The sequence below is a fragment of the Vanessa atalanta genome, unplaced genomic scaffold (genome assembly GCF_905147765.1).
Source record: "Vanessa atalanta unplaced genomic scaffold, ilVanAtal1.2, whole genome shotgun sequence".
NCBI classification, from domain to species: domain Eukaryota; kingdom Metazoa; phylum Arthropoda; class Insecta; order Lepidoptera; family Nymphalidae; genus Vanessa; species Vanessa atalanta.
Genome location: NW_025919960.1, coordinates 1 through 5,000, shown reverse-complemented (window position 1 = coordinate 5,000; position 5,000 = coordinate 1). Strand labels below are relative to the sequence as shown.

The 5,000-nt window shown below is 41.1% G+C and overlaps 2 non-coding genes across 2 annotated transcripts in view; both read right to left on the bottom strand.

Annotated features, from left to right (window-relative positions):
- Positions 1-102, bottom strand: part of LOC125076457 — a 157-nt gene extending 55 nt beyond the window's left edge. The window contains exon 1 of the ribosomal RNA XR_007120417.1: positions 1-102. This exon is cut by the window's left edge and continues 55 nt beyond it. This is a non-coding gene — a ribosomal RNA (5.8S ribosomal RNA).
- A 458-nt stretch (positions 103-560) lies between these two features.
- LOC125076459 lies at positions 561-2,463 on the bottom strand. Its single transcript, XR_007120419.1, has one exon. It is a non-coding gene; the product is annotated as a small subunit ribosomal RNA (ribosomal RNA).
- Positions 2,464-5,000: the final 2,537 nt, after the last annotated feature.

Below are 5,000 nucleotides of genomic sequence, written 5' to 3'. Positions count from 1 at the left end.
CGAAATGTCGATGTTCAAATGTGTCCTGCAGTTCACACTATGACGCGCAGTTAACTGCGTTCTTCATCGACCCGCGAGCCAAGTGATCCACCGTCCAGGGTAATGGTTTTTAATTTGTTTTATTTTTATAATTTCTACGATCACTCGAACGATTCTATACGCCAGTGATATGAGTTTATTTTTTTTTTTATTTTTTTTTTTTTTTTCGTTTTTTTCTCTTATTTTTAGTATACAGAGAAAAATTCAAAAAATTAAAAAAAAAAAAAAAAAAAGTTAAAAAAAAAAAAAAGTACAAAAAAAAAAAAAAGAAATATACATTTTATTTGAAGATGACGATGTGCGTTAACACATCGTACTTTCCTCGAAATCGACATCGAAAAATATCAGAATAGGACGCGTTACACGACTCTGGACTCTGACTCGGACACACTGCTGTGTGAGAGAGAGAGAGTGAGAATCGCGTCCTCGCATCGAAACGACACATTCCGAACGTCGATATTTGTGTTTTAGAATTTTATTATCGTTCATTATCGCACTCTTTCGAGATTGATAATTTACGTTAATGATCCTTCCGCAGGTTCCCCTACGGAAACCTTGTTACGACTTTTACTTCCTCTAAATGATCAAGTTTGGTCAACTTCCCAGCAACGCCGACGGCCGTGAAGCCACCGCGTGTCGGTCCGAAGACCTCACTAAATCATTCAATCGGTAGTAGCGACGGGCGGTGTGTACAAAGGGCAGGGACGTAATCAACGCGAGCTTATGACTCGCGCTTACTAGGAATTCCTCGTTTATGGGGGATAATTGCAAACCCCAATCCCCAGCACGAAGGAGTTTCAACGGGTTGCCCGGGCCTCTAGGCCAGGGAGAACATGCTGATTCCTTCAGTGTAGCGCGCGTGCGGCCCAGGACATCTAAGGGCATCACAGACCTGTTATTGCTCAATCTCGTGCGGCTCGAAGCCGCCGGTCCCTCTAAGAAGAATTTTAATACGCCGCCAGTGAGTTGCTCGACCGAAATCGAGCACACCTAAATGACGACGCCTATTTAGCAGGCTAGAGTCTCGTTCGTTACCGAAATTAACCAGACAAATCGCTCCACCAACTAAGAACGGCCATGCACCACCACCCACCGAATCAAGAAAGAGCTATTAATCTGTCAATCCTTCCGGTGTCCGGGCCTGGTGAGATTTCCCGTGTTGAGTCAAATTAAGCCGCAGGCTCCACTCCTGGTGGTGCCCTTCCGTCAATTCCTTTAAGTTTCAGCTTTGCAACCATACTCCCCCCGGAGTCCAAAATCTTTGGTTTCCCGGAAGCTGCCCGCCGAGCCATTGTAGTAACGTCGGCGGATCGCTAGATGACATATTTACGGTTAGAACTAGGGCGGTATCTAATCGCCTTCGAACCTCTAACTTTCGTTCTTGATTGATGAAAACACCTTTGGCAAATGCTTTCGCTGATGTTCGTCTTGCGACGATCCAAGAATTTCACCTCTAACGTCGCAATACGAATGCCCCCAGTTATCCCTATTAATCATTACCTCGGAGTTCTGAAAACCAACAAAATAGAACCGAGATCATATTCTATTATTCCATGCACGAAATATTCAAGCGGCATTTTGAGCCCGCTTTGAGCACTCTAATTTGTTCAAAGTAAAATTGTCGGCCCATCTCGACACTCACTGAAGAGCACCGCGATAGGATTTTGATATTGAACCGGCGTTTTACCGCCGGCTCACCGACGATATGCTCCGCAGACGTGTCAGTATCACCGCGGATGCGGTGCACCGACAGCGCGGCGCACAAATGCAACTACGAGCTTTTTAACCGCAACAATTTTAGTATACGCTATTGGAGCTGGAATTACCGCGGCTGCTGGCACCAGACTTGCCCTCCAATTGTTCCTCGTTAAAATATTTAAAGTGTACTCATTCCGATTACGAGGCCTCGAAAGAGTCCCGTATCGTTATTTTTCGTCACTACCTCCCCGTGCCGGGAGTGGGTAATTTGCGCGCCTGCTGCCTTCCTTGGATGTGGTAGCCGTTTCTCAGGCTCCCTCTCCGGAATCGAACCCTGATTCCCCGTTACCCGTGACAACCATGGTAGTCGCAGAAACTACCATCGAAAGTTGATAAGGCAGACATTTGAAAGATGCGTCGCCGGTACTGGACCATGCGATCGGCAAAAGTTATCCAGATTCATCAAAATTAACGACTTCGGACGAGACGCCCTCCGTCGATTGGTTTTGATCTAATAAAAGCACTCATCCCATCACTGGTCAGAGTTCTGATTGCATGTATTAGCTCTAGAATTACCACAGTTATCCAAGTAACTGAGTAAGATCTAAGGAACCAAAACTGATATATTGAGCCATTCGCGGTATCGCCTTAATACGGCTTGCACTGAGACATGCATGGCTTAATCTTTGAGACAAGCATATAACTACTGGCAGGATCAACCAGGGAGCTAACCGAGACTTGTTGAAGTCGTCAATTACTCTTCTCGTTTCATATTCGCATATAAAATACACACAAACTTATGCATGCATGTACAATATACGCACAGTATGAAACGAGCGTCTCACCGTATCGTCGATCGCGTTAGACGCGATAGATTTTAACGGTTGACTCTTATAAAAATTTATATGAGACACAAACGCGCTTTAAGCACGCGCGCGCGCGTGCGCTATAATATATAACGCGACGACAGCGGCGGCGGCGGCGGCGGCGGAGGCGTCTTCACATAATGACACATAACGGTCACGAATTCGAACGTTCTAAACGAGATCGAGTTTTTTTTTTCAAAATAACACTTCGCACACGACGTGTACGTATGTATTGTTCAACGATTATTATCGTAAAACATTGGGATCGACGCCCGGTGTTTGAGTGATCGTACCGATACTCGGGTTGTGTATTTTTTGTACATGATAAATGTAAAAATTAACAAAAAGAATTTTAGAAACGACCGTTCATATATAATATAAAAATTATACACACTATACGAATACACTGAATCTTTTAAGAACTCCGTCTCTAACGTTTTCTCATATCGTCGCGACGTCGCAGATCGACTACAATGAATCAACATTTATTCCATGAGGATAGATTGTAGCGAGAGCGACGACGACGACGATAAGAGGAAGAGCGCATGAGGCAGAGAGATCTACGTGCGTCCGTCGGTCGGCACAGTTTTACAGAACGAATAAGAATCTTTTTATCATTTTCACGTGTGTCAGTGAATATCCCCCAGCGGTCGAGACGAATCGTACGTACATACTTGTTGTTACACTACGTAAAGTATAATATAACGCGATACGACGAATCGAGAGACACGCCAGAAGACACGCAACAAAGACGACAAATGAAAACGATAATAACATTTTTTTCGTTATACAAGAGTACTGATCCGGTCACTTCGCGTCTAACATCAATTTTTGAATGTTCGACGTTCGAACCGTCACTACTCCATATATATGCCTGACGATGAGTATGACATTCGGCTCGTTCGAACGGAATGTATTTTTTTTTTTATTATTATTATTATTTTATTATGTTTCTCATATTCGATCTGATATCATAAGACGACGAACCCCAGAACACGCAGCCCTATCCGCCCCCCCCCCCCTCCCCCCTCCCCAACCCCCTCCCCCCCAACTGACACCCCAAACCCTCCAAAATCTCCAAAACTTCGATTATTTTGTTCTATATTTTTATAGATAGTATATGATTATATGATATTATGCAACGTCAATGCAACAACAACGACAACAACAACAACAACAACAACAACAACAATAAAAAAAAAAAGAAAAAAAAAAACAACAACAACAACAACAACAAAGAAAGTTGTATCTTCGTTTATTTAAATTTCACCGGTATTCGTTTATCGAAAAAAAAAAAAATTTATAATTAAAATTATTATATTTTATAATTAAAATAATAATTATGACGATGACGAATAAATATAATAATAATAATAATAAAGAACATGACGCGATTTACGAATGCGTAAATAATGTTAATAATATAATTTTTAAGTTTCATATCAGTCTTGATACCTTAAAATATGTATAATGAAGTAATAAATAAATATAAATTATCTTTAAAAAAATATCCTGACATAAATGTATTGAATCTCTATAAAAAAATTAAAAAATAATCTAACGAACGCAACGAGCTCTACTCCTACTCTACGAACGTTTTCTCGAACGAAGTGCTCGATGAAAACGTCGAACGTTCGTGTATCGAAAGGAGAGTCGAGATAGAGCTCATATAATGTTAATGTTAATGTTAATGTATCGAAAATTATATATGTTAATTATTGATATTAAACGTATAAGAAGACTTACGTAATAATATAATAATGAAAATGACGCGAATTACGAACACGCGAGAGACACAGCACGCACAGACACCATCGATACACGAACTAATCGCAACGAACGGGACTCTAACGATTTCAGAGTGTTCGACGAAAACGTGGAAACGTTCGTGTATTGAAGAAGTGAAGTCTATCGAGAAAATCATCTCATCCGCGTCCTCCTCCTCGAACTCTACGAGTTCGAGTTATATATATTTATCGAAAAATCATAAAAATATAATATTCGTGTAATATTATAGAAATAGATTTCTGATCTATATATATATATATATACAACCAACCAACAAACATACATGACTATCTCTTGTCGAACGCTAACTCACTAACACTCCTCCTCCTCTCGTAGAAAAATACAAATCTTCTCGTAATTATATATCTGTGTATTATTATAATAAATAAAAATACACAAATATTATATTACAAGATTTGTGTCACGAGAGAGGAGAGAGAGTCGTGCGCGCGCGCGCTCTATCTCTCTCGATAGAGATACGTACATATATGCGTGCGCGTTGTTGTTGTGTCGTTTTTTATCTCTGATACGTCCTCGGACGAATCACCTGGCGTAGGGCTGAGTCTCAACAGATCGCAGCACGACGCTGCTCTACCGAGCACAACACCC